This window comes from Anomaloglossus baeobatrachus, chromosome 5 (genome assembly GCF_048569485.1).
Source record: "Anomaloglossus baeobatrachus isolate aAnoBae1 chromosome 5, aAnoBae1.hap1, whole genome shotgun sequence".
NCBI classification, from domain to species: Eukaryota; Metazoa; Chordata; class Amphibia; order Anura; family Aromobatidae; genus Anomaloglossus; species Anomaloglossus baeobatrachus.
In genome coordinates, this window is record NC_134357.1 from 74,894,253 (window position 1) to 74,911,695 (window position 17,443).

The following is a 17,443-nucleotide window of genomic DNA, read 5'->3' on the forward strand; positions in this document are numbered from 1 at the left end:
CATCCACTGACCCTCCTGAGTCACGACACCCCCTCCTCCGAGCCTGCAACATCATCGATCCTGCCTCCTCTGACCCTCATGAGCCGTTCCACCACCACCGCCGCTCTCATCTGGTGAGCTAAGCCACACTAGGATTATAAGACGGACCCTCATTTTAACATTAAAAATATTTTTTTCACTATTTTCCTCCTCTAAATTTGTGATGCGTCTTATAATCCAGTGCATCTTATAAAATGGAAAATACGGTATATACTTTACAGATAGGTGTAATAGCTATGTAATATAACATTTATAGAAGGAGGCTGCGTTTATTTCCGCTTTTAAAATATAATACAGACTGATCCTTAGCACTGTGGTCTTTGTCGGCCTCTGGCGCCATTCTCTTCCTTAGAATTAGCTAATGTAAGAGTTTTCCAGATGTTACATTTAAAAATAGTCAAAATGACATTACGTTGGGAAGATTTAATGTTAAAGTTTCTTGCCAGAGACGATGAATAAACCGATGACGAGAAAAAACTTGTTTTGTTTCTGATGGGGTAAGCGATTTAAAGGCAATAAATGAGATAATAACGACAGAAAAGTTCCCGCATTCTTATAATGGGACTCTCCAAATTGTAATTCTTCTCCCAAGAAATGGCTTAATGTTGTATTTTTAAGAAACATGTTTGTACAAGTGTCCTCTGAATTGTAAGGTGTGGCGTAATTATGCTGGCACTATAGAAATAATAGAAAAAAAAAACAACAAAAAAACAAACAGTCATGACAAGTTTTGCCCCTATAGTTGTGAAAGCCTCCCCCCTAAAAATATAGAAAATTGCATTAGTATAAATGTTTGAAGGGCTGCACTAAAGCCGTTTTTCACTGGAACACTACATACACTGAGCAGTTCCCATCCATTATCGATGCTAGTGTAACTCTAAAGGGCCATTTACACGCTGCAACATCGCTAACGATATATCGTCGGGGTCACGGTGTTTGTGACGCACATCCGGCGTAGTTAGCGACATCGCAGAGTGTGGCACCTAGGAGCGACCTTAAACGATCGCAAAAGAGGCAAAAATCGTTGGTCTGTGAGAGGTCGTTCATTTACCAAAAATCGTTGTCTGGTCAGTAGCGAGGTTGTTCGTCGCTCCTGCGGCATCACACATCGCTATGTGTGACACCGCAAGAGCAACGAACATCTCCTTACCTCCGTCCACCGGCAATAAGGAAGGAAGGAGGCGGGCGGCATGTTCCAGACGCTCATCTCCGCCCCTCCTCTGCTATTGGACGGTCGTTTTGTGACATTGTTGTGACGCCGAACGCACCTCCCCCTTGAAGGAGGGATTGTTCGGCATCAACAGCGACGTTGCCGAACAGGTATGTGCATGTGACGCTGCCGTAGCGATAATGTTCGCTACGGCAGCGATCACAACATATCGCACCAACGACGGGGTCGGGTGCTATCGCTAGCGATGTCGCAGCATGTAAAGCACCCTTTAAGGATGCTTTACACGCTGCGACATCGCTAGGGATAGCTAGCGATGTTGTGCGCGATTGCACCCGCCCCCGTCGTTCGTGCGACATTTGGTGATCGCTGCCGTAGCGAACATTATCGCTACAGCAGTGTCACACGCACATACCTTTTCGGCGATGTCACTGTGACCGCCGAACAATCCCTCCTTCAAGGGGGAGATGCGTTTGGCGTCATAGTGACGTCACTGCGGCGTCACTAAGCGGCCGACCAATAGCAGAGGAGGGGCGGAGATTAGTGGCCGGAATATCCCGCCCACCTCCTTCCTTCCTCATTGCCGGTGGATGCAGGTAAGGAGATGTTCGTCGTTCCTGCGGTGTCACACATAGCGATGTGACACGCTGCAGGAACGACGAACAACCAGCGGCATGCACCACCAACGATACTTTGAAAAGGAGCGACGTGTCAACGGTCAACGATTTTTGACATTTTTGCGATCGTTGATCGTCGCTCCTTGGTGTCACACACTGCGATGTCGCTAACGGTGCCGGATGTGCGTCACTAACGAAGTGACCCCGACAATATATCGTTAGCGATGTCGCAGCGTGTAAAGCACCCTTAAGGCTATGTGCCCACAGGACTATGTACCCGTGGCAAAATGCAGTGGAAAACCTGCAGATTTATCTGGATTTTCTAGATAAATCCACAGGTTTTCGCAAGTACAGACACTCCCCATGTTATCCTATGGGACATGGGAAGTGCTGTGTCCATGATGCGGTACGTGTGGCTGCGGAATATGATGCGGATGTCCCGCAGCCGCACATAACTGCATGTCAATTATTCCTGCAGAAATACCTGCGGAATTCCTGGCCCTCCACTATGGAGATAGAGGCTTGGACTTCCGCAGGTAAGTCGCACGAATGTCCGCAGGTTTACCGCAGATATTTCGCTTGAATCCCGCAGCAATGGATAGCTGCGGATTCTGGGGAGCAGCTGCGTAAAACCTGCGGACAAACCTGCGGATATATCCGCAGGTACATAGCTTTAGGCTATGTGCCCACGGCACTAAGCGCACACGGAAAATAAAACGGAGCAAGTGGAATGCAATAAAAAAAAAAAAAAAAAAATCGCATTCCACTTGGACCCATGTTACTCTAAAGCGCCGCTCCCATGTGGGATTTTTTCTATCAGCCCTAATTGGACCGAGAAAACAATCACAGTATGCTGCGGGTGGAACCTGATTTGTTTTCACTCGCACCCATATAAGTGTATGGGTGAGAGAGAAACATCGCATTGCAATCACATTACACTGGAATGCAGTGCGATATATATGCATCAATGGAAGAGATGGGGAGATTAGTTCCTCCTTCTCTTCCACAGCTGTGATCCGATCGCAGTACAGTGGCATGACACTCGGCCTACACTCGCAGCAGAGCGAGAGCCAAGTGTCATGCTATGCACGTGTGGCCCCAGCCTTAGTGCATGAAAATGAGAAACTGCAGGCGTAAATGAGACATTGACATAGGTGTTGTAACCAAAAATTCAGGGGTGTATGAAACAGTATGCACATGTGATTTCCTGCACCTGCCATAGGGTAATCCACCCGTGATCGTGAGATCCAAATCTAGTCAGGTCTCCTCAGGTGTCTCTCAATTGTCTTCTAATGAAAGAAGCAGGATGAGACTAGGCGGCACATGATAGCAAGCAAGCAAATGGCAAACGTGGTCACGTGGCCACCCACTCCCATGGGAAAAACAGGGAAATTCTGACCATGCATGCATCGAACACTATCGCAATTTGGTAGTTTGCAGTCATAGTGACTGCAGACTTTTCTTAGACCGGAAAACCTTTTTAATAAATCTGAAATACAGTGCCAATATCTTGGGTCTATTAATGTGAAGGTTTGTATACTGGAACCAATTTGTGACATTAACTTGTGCTGCCGAAAACAATTATGTTTTGTACAGCACAAAAGATCATTTCACCTGACAAACAAGCATTTTACTTGTTCGTCACGTGATTGGCAGCCTGTTTAAAGGGGTTGTCCGCTAATTTTACATTGCCGTATCCTTAGGAGAGGTCATCAGTGTCTGATTGGTTGGAGTCCGACACCCCGCAACCCCGCCGATCAGCTGTTTTCGGTCCCGGTGTCAGCAGGTAGCCGAAAATGCTCCGTTCCAGCGCTGCTCAATGGCCGCAGCTGGGTACTGTACATTTGCCTCCTATTGATTAGAATGGGAGGCAGCTGTGCAGTACCCAGCAGCAGACACTATCAGAAGAGGGAGCAGCACTGGAACTGAGCATTTCCGGTCGCCTGCTGCTGCCACCGGGATCAGGATCAGCTGATTGGCAGAAATGCGGTGTGTCTGACCGCGGTCATATCCGACATTTATGACCCATCCTAAGGGGTACTTTGCACACTACGACATCGCAGCTGCGATATCGGTGGGGTCGAATCGAAAGTGATGCACATCCGGCATCGCTGTCGACATCGGAGTATGTGAATCATTTTTACTACGATTAACGAGCGGAAAAGCGTCGAAATCGTATGATCGGTGTAGCGTCGGTCATTTCCATAATTTCGGAAGGACCGATGTTACGATGTTGTTCCTCGTTCCTGCGGCACCACACATCGCTGTGTATGAAGCCGCAGGAGCGAGGAACATCACCTTACCTGCGTCCCGGCTGCAATGAGGAAGGAAGTAGGTGGGCGGGATGTTTACATCCCGCTCATCTCCGCCCCTTGGCTTCTATTGGCCGCCTGCCGTGTGACGTCGCTGTGACGCCGCACGACCCGCCCCCTTAGGAAGGAGGCGGTTCGCCGGCCAGAGCGACGTCGCAGGGCAGGTAAGTGCGTGTGAACCTGCCGTAGCGATAATGTTCGCAACAGCAGCTATCACAAGAGATCGCATCTGCGACGGGGGCGGGGACTATCGCGCTCGGCATCGCTATAATCGGCTAGCGATGTCGCAGTGTGCAAAGTACCCCTAAGGATACACCATCAATGTAAAAGTAGTGGACAATTCCTTTAAGCTGTAAGAATATGAGTGTTCCTAGCAATGCTTGGTCTTTATAATCTTGGAGTCTGTGAAAATCCTGACATACCCACTGTATTGCCGATTACAGGCATATTCTCCACTTCAAAGGCCTCACACAGAAATGTGGCACAGAAATTGCCTATAGCTGTGTATAAGATCAGTACAAATGGCGCAGACGCGTGGATGAGGCCTAAGTGCTCAATAGGAGATTTTAGTGGAGCTGTACGCACCATTTTCTGTAATTACGGCACACTATCTACAGCTGAAATGGAGTTCATTGATCTGTAATAAGAAAAATACAATTTGTACCCAGCGCACATTGCATCCTGCATCGACTGGATAGAAATGATTCTTCTATTCTTTTCTGCATCCGCATGAAGCTAAATGCTGCAGATCTACATGAATCAGGAGAACAGACATTTATCTTCCACGTACCAATCTGCTTGCTATGCACATCATGGTGGGAAAATACCGCAAACACCAAACCGTGAGAGAATCCGACAAATAGTCACAAAGTGACCAAAATATGAAAAAAATGTTGCAAATTTTCATGCAGTTTTTTGCAAAAAATGTATCTTTTCCCGTGATTTCATGCAGCTCTTGCCACTTTTGACACATAAGTAGAAAATAAGCATTAAGGCCTAAAAACATTTACAAAGATGCCATTCTCATTCTAGGAAGGGGGATATAAAAAATAAACTTCTCTAGACCGCATAATATTTAAAGAGGTGGCAAATTTAGAATTGTGGAACACTAAGAAATTTAGCTCAACTAATGGCAACATGGTCTCCAGCAAAACTAACCTAGAAATTAATCTCCCGCTTATAACAGCGCCACTCCACTGTGGTGGTTGGTTCTGGTATTGCAGCTTAGCAATATCTCAGAATCCACCTATTTCTGATGGCCATCTTATGTATATGGGGGCCTTCCTAGGCCCTTAGGACAAAAGTACGTTGTGGACATTTAGGGTTCGTTCACATCTGCCGAATGCATCGAGATGAAAAAAAATCAAATTGCACTCAAAACAATGTTATTCAATGAGGCAGCGTTCTATGAGTTTTTTTCTTTTTTCAATTGCAGCATGCTGTGTATGGCCATGTATATCGGACGAGACTCACCAAAGCATGTCAATGGGTGCGAGAAAAAAATTAGACAGCGCAAGGACAATGCATATGCCATCCAATTTTTATGTACATATCTCAAAAGGAAAAAAAACAAAACAAATATAAATATATAGCTATATAGATGTTAGAAAGGTATTAGATAGAGATATATCCTGCAGATATAAAATTTCCCAACTCCCTACATATTAGAAACTTCCCGCCTTTAGTGTCTTTTATGATTAGTTTATTCTACAGCTTTTTATCCTTGTATAACCTAATAAATAAATAATAGAAAAACCAAATATGGGGTCCCCCCTATTTTTTATTAGCAGAAGAGGTAAAGCACATAGCTGGGGGCTGATATTATGACTGGGAAGGTCCATGGTTATTGGGCCCTTCCCAGCCTAAAAACAGCAGCCCGCAGCCACCCCAGGAGTTTCACATCCATTAGATGCTCGAATTCTCGTGCTTCGCCTTGGCTCTTCCTGATTGCCCTGGTGCATTGGCAGTTGGGATAATGGTAGTTAGGCTTGATGTCAGCTGTGTTTGGACAATTCACAGCTGACATCAACTCCAATACCACCGCACCAGGGCAATCGGGAAGAGCTGAGAATATGTAGCAGAATTGGTGTATCTAATGGATGCGCTACTTCTGGGGTGGCTGCGGGCTGGAATTTTTATGCCGGCAAGGGCCCAAAAACTATGGACCTTCCAAGCCTGAGAAAACAGCTGAGTATGTAAAAGATGATGTTAAAAACACATTGTAGAGATGTTATATAGATGCAAGGAGAAAAAAAATTACACACTTGCATTGCACTCGCATGACATATGCATAAAACTCACCAACTTTTCTGGATGAATATCGGAGTTATTTTATATACGCAGATGTGAGCGAACCCTTACGGTGTATGAGCACATTTAGAGTAAATGTGAGGTTACAGCTACAGTGGGTACGGAAAGTATTCAGACCCCTTTAATTTTTCACTCTTTGTTTCATTGCAGCCATTTGGTAAATTCAAAAAAGTTCATTATTTTTCTCATTAATGTGCACTCTGCACCCCATCTTGACAGAAAAAAACCCCAGAAATGTAGAAATTTTTGCAATTTATTAAACAAGAAAAACTGACATATCACATGGTCATAAGTATTCAGATCCTTTGCTCAGTATTGAGTAGAAACACCCTCCCTTTTGAGCTAGTACAGCCATGAGTCTTCTTGGGAATGATGCAACAAGTTTTTCACACCTGGATTTGGGGATCCTCTGCCATTCTTCTTTGCAGATCCTCTCCAGTTCCGTCTGGTTGGATTGTGAACATTGGAGGACAGCCATTTTCTGGTCTCTCCAGAGATGCTCAATTGGGTTTAGGTCAGGGCTCTGGCTGGGCCAGTCAAGAATGATCACAGAGTTGTTCTGAAGCCACTCCTTTGTTATTTTAGCTCTGTGCTTAGGGTCATTGTCTTGTTGAAAGGTGAACCTTCGGCCAAGTTTGAGGTCCAGAGCACTCTGGAAGAGGTTTTCTTCCAGGATATCTCTGTACTTGGCCGCATTCATCTTCCAGGATATCTCTGTACTTGGCCGCATTCAACTTTCTTTCAATTGCAACCAGTCATCCTGTCCCTGCAGCTAAAAAAACACCTCCATAGCATGATGCTGCCACCATGTTTCACTGTTGGGATTGTATTGGGCAAGTGATGAGCAGTGCCTGGTTTTCTCCACATATACGGCTTAGATTATCACCAAAAAGCTCTATCTTCGTCTCAACAGACCATAGAATCTTATTAGGCTATGTGCACACGCTGCGTTTTTTTGACGCTGCGTTTTTTTGCTGCTAAAAATGCACAAAAACGCATGCGTTTTTACCACGATTTGGCTGCGTTTTGCTGCGTTGTTGATCTCTGCGTTTTTCTGCATTTTTCCAATGCATTGTATGGGAAAACGCAGAAAAACGCAGGAAAGAATTGACATGTCCATTTTTTTTTTAAGCTCAAAAACGCAGCTTAAAAAAAAAGTTGTGTGCGAACAGCAAAAATGAAAACTCATAGACTTTGCTGGGGAAGCAAAGTCATGCAGTTTTGAGGCCAAAAATGCACCGAAAAACACGCAAAAACGCTGCGAAAAACGCACTGTGTGCACATAGCCTTACTCCTAGTTTGGGAGTCCTTAATGTGTTTTTTTGCAAACTGTATGCGTGCTTTCATATGTCCTTGCACTGAGGAGAGGCTTCCGTCGGGCCACTCTGTAATAAAAGCCCGACTAGTGGAGGGCTGCTGCAGTGATAGTTGACTTTATGGAACTTTCTCCCACCTCCCCTACTGCATCTCTGGAGCTCAGCCAGAGTGATCTTGGAGTTCTTCTTCACCTCTCTCACCAAGGCTCTTCTTCCACGATTACTCAGTTTGGCTGGATGGCCAGGTCTAGGGAGAGTTCTGGTGGTCCCAAACTTCTTCCATGTAAAGATTATGGAGTCCACTGTGCTCTTAGGAACTTTGAATACTGCAAAAATTCTTCTGTTACCTTGGTCAGATCTGTGCCTTGCCAAAACTTTTGTCTCTGAACTTCTTGGGCAGTTCCTTTGACCTCATGATTCTCATTTGGTCTGACATGCCCCGTGAGCTGTGAGGTCTTATATAGACAGGTATGCGCCTTTCCAAATAAAGTCTTATCGGATTAATAAAACACAGCTGGACTCCAATGAAGGAGTAGAACCATCTCAAGGAGGATCACAAGGAAATGGACAGCATGTGACTTAAATATGAGTGTCTGAGCAAAGGGTCTGAATACTTATGACTATGTGCTATTTCAGTTTTTCTTGTTTAATAAATTTGCAAAAATTTCTACATTTCTGTTTTCTTCTGTCAGTATGGATGGGGTGAAGAGTATACATTAATGAGAAAAAAAATGAACTTTTTCGAATTTACCAAATGGCTGCAATGAAACAAAGACGTGAAAAATGTAAAGAGGTCTGAATACTTTCCATACCCACTGTATATAGCAATGTGCTCCACCTATATAGAACAACTAGAATAACCTGTAGAAACCTACTCCAAAAAGCAGGTTAGCATTAATGAAGACCTGTTGGCTATTTTGACAGGTCTACTTTACTAAATAATTGAAAAAGAACAGAAGATTTTCAGCGAGCCAGTGGGAAATATAAAAATGTTCAATTCTTTTCCAGAAAATATCTTCATGTCTGTGAAGAAGGCATAGCCGAAACGCGTCTCATGCTCTGCAGACCACCTACTGCCTTTGCTAATACTCAATATCTTTATATGCTGATAAATGTTTTAAAAAATATTTTCTGGAATAAAGAATTGAACATTTTTATATTTCCCACTAGCCCGCTGGAAATCTTCTATTCTTTTTCATGTTCAAGTGCGGTAAGCTCTCACACGACGAGCCTCAAGTGTGGATACATCATACACCTGAAATACCTATTAGCGGTAAGATGGCAACTTCTTTTGTTTTTCTTAGTAAATACTTGTAGTGGATATAAAAAAATATTCTAAAACATCTTTTTAAAAACGTCTGCATTCCGCCATTCCTCTTGGAACTGTATGAATAAAATGGCAACTGGACCTTGCCACTATTATAGGCAAAGTCAGAGTGGAAACAGCAAGTTGTCATTCCATACTTCTACCAGATAACGCAATAAAAATTATTCATGAGCCATATAGCATAAACAGTGCATTTTTGGTGTTTTTTTCTTTTTTCTTTAATCAATGGCATTTTAAAATCCAAGCGTTAATGCAATAGAAATGCTGCATTAGTTCTGCACCAAAAGTGGGAAAATACATTAAAAGAACAGTAAAAATGCAGTAATCGGAGCATTTTGCTATTGTGTTTTTGGTGTAGGCACCTACAGAAAAAAACACAGCACAAAAAGTTGCAATAAATCACAATCAGTAATGGCCTTAGTTGTTTGGACAGGTCAAGAATAAACCACGCAGGCCACATTATGTACTGAAGGATCTGCCACAAATTGACATCGAGGCAATGATATCTCATTTCAGATCACGGGCTTTTTAAAAAAACAAAAAAAAACAAAAAAAAAAACAACAACAGTTAACCTTGCAATTCTCAAAGTGGCCACTGAGGCTTTTTTTTACACACCCACAGACTTTTTAGGAAGAGTTTACTTATCAAGGATTAAGGTCCCGTCACACACAACGAGATCGCTAACGAGATCGTTGCTGAGTCACAGTTTCGGTGACACGCAATGATCTCGCCAGCGATCTCGTTATGTGCGACACCTACCAGCGATCAGGCCCCTGCTGTGAGATCGCTAGTCGTTGCCGAATGGTCCGGACTATTTTCTTAAAAGGCGATGTCCTGCTGGGCAGGACACATCACTGTGTTTAACACCTACCAACGACCTCCTAACACGGTCCCAACGCCCGCCGAGATAGTTATACAAGCCGCTGATCGTTACTGCGATGGTTGGTAAGATCTGACTGTGTAACATCTCACCTGCGACCTCCCAGCGACTTACCTGCGATCCTTATCAGGTCGTATTGTTGTCGGGATCACTGGTAAGTCGTTGTGTGTGACTGGGCCTGTACAATGACGGAGTATCACCTCTATACAAAGATGATAACACATTCTCCACCCACAATAGACAATGCCAACACTGACCCTGCTCCCCTCCCCTCACAATGACCTTTGTACACGCACATTAGACACGTCAATACAAAAGATAGAGTCAGGACTTGATCATAGAAACTAATGTACATGTGCTACATCCTGAAACAAAAGGAAATCAGAGTCTAAAAAAGCCTCAGTGGCCAAGGTGAAAATTGCAAGATTTTGATTTTTTAATATAGATTGTGATATGTTAAAAAAAAAAATGACAGCCTTTTTTATAAAGTACATTTAACACAGCCACCTTATTAATCAGTAGGACATTTTCTGATGATCGCATCCCTTTAAGTGTAGTGTCAGAATGTAATAATACTACATTTCCCTGTAATGACCGAGATAAAACCTCTAAATTTTCTTTGTCCATAAACTTCAAATTTTATCACTGATCTCTTCATAAAAAAATATAGTAGTCATCTCACATAAACAATTATTTCTTGCAGTTTTCATAAATTATTTGTGTTTTTTAGTTTCCATTTTCGACTTATTACAAATAATAATAATAATCACAATAATAATAATCAAAAACTAAAATAATCCTAAAAGTGTTAACAGATAATTTTACTCTACTGGAACCTCAATGTGACTAACGCTAAACACATAAAACATTTGTGACTGCACCTTACAGATAAATGTAACTATCCCAGGTATTTGATGGTAGTGGAAATAACTAAACAGAATGGTGGGTGCAAAATATAAACTGGAACTGTAAAGCCTTGTGCACATTGTGTCAGATTTTGGTGCAGATTTTGCACAATAATATGCCTTGAATCTGAGACTATCCATAAAACATGTGCATGCGGATTCTCATCCTTGCCATTTGAAATAAGCAGCATGCCACTTTTTCTGTTTTTTCTCCATGCAGAAAAGACGAGGATTAGTAAGCGGATTGACCATAGGGTTTATCCTTGTTCCGGATGGCAAAAACTAATTATCCACATTAGAAAAAAGAAAGGAGAGTGCCATCCTGGATTCTGCCAGCATATGTCCTAGTAGACACATCAGAATGAAGCCATACATACATTTTCGATAGCCGTTGGCTAACAATGGTTTGGCTGGCGGCCATCATGGCCTCATATACAGAAGGGCTTGATCACCTGAAAGCTCCCGTGTTTTCTAGTACAGACCTACTGCCAGTAGTCTCCGCCAGTGGCTTATCTTGGGGGAGAACCAAAGGATCAGCAGTCAGAAATCAGACATTTTGGTTCTCTACCTCCCCCGACATCATCTGCTAGTGCCCAATGGTCAGATGGCTACCAGCAGATGATGGAAAAGACTGTCAGTCGAACCTGACGATATCAGCGGGTTCAGCCAACATTAGTGACTTTGGTGGTGACCCAGGTCGCTGTATACCAAGGCGTAATGCAAGTGATAGTAGCCGCACCATACAGCGCACTTTGGCCATGTGACCCATATGGTGGCAAATGTTGGCGTACAGCCCCGGCCTAAGTCCAACACAAGTGAATGAAGCCTATAGGAAATATCCTCTATCAACAGACCGGATATCCATATCAAAACCCCAGCGGCATCATGGCAGGATGGGGGAAAGGACAAGATGGGAAATGAAGGCAAAATCTGACTGGTTACTATGGTAACTGGTCTACACTAATGAATAAGACAGAGTAGGCCTCATTTCTCATACCTATAAAAAAGTGCCTCTGTCGCCCATAACAACCACACATTTTAATTTTACAGGGAAAACCGAAAGCGGAAATTTTGGTTGTTTTGGCAACCAGGCCTCTTTTTCTTAAAATTTACTAGGCCCAGATGACCTGAGGAGAATGTGATCTGACATTCAGCAACATGTGCCTGCGTAAAGAGAAATATTCAGTCATCGCCTTTGGAAATCTTCTTCATTCCTGTGTGATAAGAGATGTAATAGGAGGCAGCAGGCAGACATGGCTGAAACCGCTACAGATAGTAAAGATTAGTTTTAAACTAAATACCAAACAGTGAAAACATGGAGACCGCCTAGGCCTGCCCTTCAGAACGACCGACAATGACAGGAATGAATGCTTGGATGGTGGGGCCTGTAAAAGACTCTGGATCCATTGTAGTAGTAGAAGTATCAACAGATCAGTTCACTGATAATCCTCCATTTTGTTGCACAAGAATGTGTCAGTCACACAAAGCGTCGCTCCAGCTAAAGTGCTTCATTCAGCATTTGTAGGATATTGAGCAAAGTGGGGAAAAAAGAAGAAAATAAACCTCTAATGTGCTGCGATCCAGGTGCATTCTGGGAGTAAAATCCTGCTTGCGTGTCTACATTTTCCATCTTGCTTTTGTTGAATATTCGCACATTTAAGTGAATGCAGTCACCCCAGAGGTATTAAGAGGACAGCTGGCGCCATTAACCGACCATCTTGAATAATTAGCTCCTAATTTGCATGGTGTTCTTGTCTGGATAGTCGGATAATCATCTCCTCATACTGAAAGGATCTGCTGGCGCAGGCTTCCATCCTTACGATCATCTCCGTTCTTCAGTTGCCTCCTCTTGTGGCAGAATACTGTATGCAAGTCCTTGAGAAAAGAAACAAAAAATAATCAGTGTAATGAATATATGTATAAGACACAGATTGCAACACATTTTCTAGATGCCCCCCCCTCTTTGCCAAGACCCTCTGGCCTTGAACATGCTAGCTTTAAAAATCACCTGTAGCCTAAAATGCAATGGTGGAGTCAAGGAATTAGTGTTGGATCCTGCTTCGGGCCCCGAACGAGATTCAAGGGTTTACCAAATTTCTTTGTAAACGTTTCGATTTGATTTCCCTTTAAAATTGTGCCACCATTAGCTTTTTAAGGGGGCAGTTACATAGTGCGGGGTCCAATGTATTTTTTACTGGTATTGACCATGTTCCGTATACTCATCTCACAAAAATGTGACACCAGTCTCCGAGTATACGGACCACCAGTAATGTCGTTATGTTAGGTCAGCTTTACTCTCCCTACTCTCTTGTTCTTGGGGGGTTGGGGGAGAGAGAAGGCTAGGCTAAACAAATACTGGGGATTATGTAAAATGTAGTTTTCTGCATAACTCTAAAGATGCTGTATGAAAATTAGCTCTTGCAACATGAGAGAAGCTGCATACATGCCCACTGGATTAAGGTAACAAATGACGTACACTTAAAATGCAACTAGTCTCCTTGCAGATTGCATGGCCTATAAGTCTCCGTACACTGACTTGGCACACTCTCCTCCTTAGGCTGCTTTCACACATCCGGTTTTAGCAGTGCAGCTAAATCCGGCTCTAAAACCTATGCAACGGATGCGGCGAAAAAAACGGATCCTTTGCATAACTTTTTACATGCGGCCCGTCCGGTTTTTGCCGGTTGCGGCATGCTACTGAGCATGCGCAGTGCAAAGAACCGCATGCGGCGGCCGGATGCGGTTTTTGCCGCATCACGCCGCTTCCGGCGTCCATAGGAATGCATTGGAAAAAGCGCCGCATCGGCCGTATGCTGCGCGATGCATTTTTTTTTGCCGGACAAAAAAACGTGCCAGGCAACGTTCCATCCGTCCGCCGCATCGGCTAAATATGCCGCATTCGGCAAAAACTGGACCGAACGCAAGGCCATGCGGCACAATCCGGCACTAATGAAAGTCTCTGCGAAAAAAAACGCAACCGGCGGCAAAAAAAAACTGTTGCGTTTTTTCTGCAAAGAGCCGTATTGTGCCGCACAGCAAAAACCGGATGTGTCAGAGGCCTCTCATCTAGCCAAGTTAGATCACCTGCTTTACAACACCCTAAGGGCCTCTTTCACATGTCCGTGGAAAACACACGTTTTTCACGGATGTGTTGAAAGTGTGTATGGCCATCTGTGTGCCGTGATTTTGGCACACGTGTGTTCTCCATGTGCTATCAGTGATAGCATACGGAGAGCAAGAATTTTTTACTCACACCTTAAATTTCATTTTTCTGCAATTTTTTTTCTTCTGACGTAACTAAAAAATGAAATTTAGTACACAAAAAAGAATTGTGCTTTAATTACACATCTGATATTTTCCATGTAAATTCATACCTGTAATTATATCTGAAGCCAATGCTATTTTTTCTGGTCTTTATGTCACAAGATAGCTGCCGTAAGTCATGTGGGTCACTGCACAGCAACAATCTCTGCACATATCAGGTGACAACAGCAGATCTCAATAATGCGTGATTAGCTGTTGTCACCGAGATTCTCCAGAAGTGCAGCATCAAATGCAAGTAATGGTGATAGAGGTATATTTTCTGCTTTACGCTTAAACTTGAAACCACGGATATTCAGACAAATATTTATACATGTCTTAAATTAAATCAACGATACCATTTATTTTGGCCAAACACTTGTTTATTAGTTGGGACAATTTGTCAGTACCTTCAATTAGAGTATCAAATTCGTGCACACGTGATACTCTAGGGGGAGGTTATTCTTGGTGCTGGAAGCTTTTGGCAGCTGTAGGACTAATTCTTTATCTTATAAGCTCAAACAAACCCCCAAAATTGGAAGAATACATTTAGCACAATTGGCATTCACAATGTAACATGAAGTTCTTGTTTTGTTAAGCTTTGGGCACAATTCTAGGGAACAGTAATTTGTTTTCATGGCTGAACCAAGAACAGATAAATGACATTGAAAGGACTGTTCTCAGCTGCGTAAAATACAAGGTTAAAAAAAATATGTAAGTATGCAGAGTAAGCATATGGGTTATGGAGACTGATTCCACAAGAGATAAAAGGATTAAGTAAAGGGTTTACATTTCTCGGTGATGGTGTGATATGGTGCGTTAGGTATCATTTTGTAGTTGTGATTGTGGAATATGGGGGGTTGGCTATCATGTTGTGTAGGTTTGTATTTTAGGCGTGTTTCACGGTCCATTCTCTGTATTGCTTGTGTGTACATTGTATTGTCTCTAGGTAATCATCCCCTGTTGTGTTTCTGTCCCTAGGTCTGGGGGAGGGGGGCCTGGGATCCACCTAAACTCTCTGCTTACCTGAAGAATTGGGCAGTCTGCTTGAGAACTTCAAGAAAAGCAGGACGAGTCATCCTCTGGGGCATTAGCTGCGGCTGCCCAGACAGACCTAGATATTTATCGCTTTCTGGACTATATTCGTGTTTCTAGACTAATTTTATCCTCTGTGTGGTGGATTATGTTATGGATCATTTGATTTGCTTGGAATAAATGATCTTTGGATTGTTCAATCATCTCACGCTCTGTTGATTGTGTGATATGGGAGAAGGATCCTGTGACATGTATATTCACATTTTTCCTGATTTTAGGAGTGTTGCCTTGTTGCTCTGTATTATTCTGTGTAGAGTCTTAATTACATTACCTTATTTATTCTCTGCAGCCTGGATGTGTCTATGCTTCTTGGTGAACTCCTGCTGACATTTCCAGACTGTCCATTCATTACTACCCTGCTCTCCAAATGCTGGAAATCACGCCCTGTAGTGCCTCCGTCCTTAGGTCTGGGAGGGCCTGAAAACTATCCAACCTGTCTGCTACCTGACCTGAGGAGGATAACGGGGCAGTAAGATTTATCCTTTGTTGGACGCTGATAATACAGCCAGCACCCCAGAGAGACTTGGAGAAACTCTGATTAACCTTGAAAAGAAAGGTGGAGGATTGTGACTCATCTCCGGGGGCATTTATCCCATTACTGGGACTATATCAGTGTTCCTGGACTATTTTACCTTCTGTATGGTGGATTGTTTAATGGACCTTTGGGTGTGTATGTAATAAAGGTTCTTGGGGCTGTTCACTCATCTCTCGCTCTGTTGATTGTGGAATACCAGAGAAGGAGACCCCGTGACATTCGCCATCCTGAATTTTAATGCTGCCGAAGCAACCTCTTAAGGCGACGTTCATACTAAAAGTGCTCCCTGCTGAGCACAACAGGTTTGTCAGAGTCCCCTAAAAAAGGATTCTGACATCAGCCTAAATTCAATGAGGCTGATTAAGTCACTGTGGACACTGACTTGTCTCAATCTTGGCAGTATTTGTTTTTTTGAGACATGCAAAAACATGGCAGACTATGTCTGAAGAATATGATACTGCCAAAATGGAGGCCAGGCTGTGTTCACAGTTTCTCCGTCAGCTTAATTGAAATGAATGGCTCTTTTGAGGTTCTATCATGGTTCCCATCAGAATCCGGTTTTGGGGTTTCAAACAGAAACCCTGACGTAATTCTCAGTGGAGAGAACTGTATTACTGTGAACCTTAATTATATGTAAACTGGGTTTCTTATCACTGTTTAGCACAATTGCTCTTTAAAGGGGGTTCTCCACCATTTGTTGGAAGGGTCTCTTGATAAATAAGGCCCCTGCACATATTAGAAAAATATTACCCAAAATCATCAGCTTTGGTCAACCATCCATAGGGGACCTCCCAACCCTCGTTAAGGATTGGGTGGTTTGAATTATTATTATTATTTATTATTATAGCCCCATCATTTCCATGGCGCTTTACATGTGAAAGGGGTATACATAATAGGGACAAGTACAATAAACAATACAAGGCACAGACTGGTACAAGAGGGGAGAGGACCCTACCCGCGAGGGCTCACAGTCTACAAGGGATAGGTGAGGATACAGTAGGTTAGGGTAGAGTTGATTGTGAGGCGTTATATCAGACTGAGGGTTACGGCAGGTTGTAGGCTTGTCAGAAGAGGTGGGTCTTCAGGTTCCTTTTGAAGCTTGTCAAGGTAGGAGAGAGTCTGATATGTTGTGGCAAAGCATTCCAGAGTATGGGGGAGGCACAGGAGAAATCTTGGATGCGATGGTGGGAAGAGGAGATAAGAGGGGAATTGAATCACCCAATACTTTTGTTCTGGAAGTAGATGAGCCACTGCCCGAGGAGTTTGGAAGTGGTTTACTCTACTCTCCCCGTAGAGAAAATATGAATGCTCGGTCAAACAGAGCATTCGTATGTATGGGCAAGTCAAAAAGAGAGATATGTGTGTATGGGCACCTTAAGACTATGTGCACACAGTGCGTTTTTCCGCAGCATTTTTGCACGTTTTTCGGGTGCGTTTTTGGCCTCAAAACTGCATGACTTTGCTTCCCCAGCAAAGTCTATGAGTTTTCATTTTTGCTGTCCGCACACAACTTTTTTTTTTAAGCTGCGTTTTTGAGCTTAAAAAAAAATGGACATGACAATTTTTTCCTGCGTTTTCCCCCCATGCAATGCATTGGAAAAACGCAGAAAAACGCAGAGATCAAAAATGCAGCAAAAC

The 17,443-nt window shown here is 43.2% G+C and overlaps 1 protein-coding gene across 1 annotated transcript in view; it reads right to left on the minus strand.

Moving 5' to 3' along the window:
- Positions 1-8,952: 8,952 nt before the first annotated feature.
- SEMA4G (semaphorin 4G) overlaps positions 8,953-17,443 on the minus strand; it is a 351,753-nt gene continuing 343,262 nt past the window's right edge. Inside the window, exon 16 of the mRNA XM_075348593.1 lies at positions 8,953-12,750. The gene's annotated coding sequence lies outside the window, so the exon portion shown is untranslated. The remainder of the gene's footprint in view (positions 12,751-17,443) is intronic.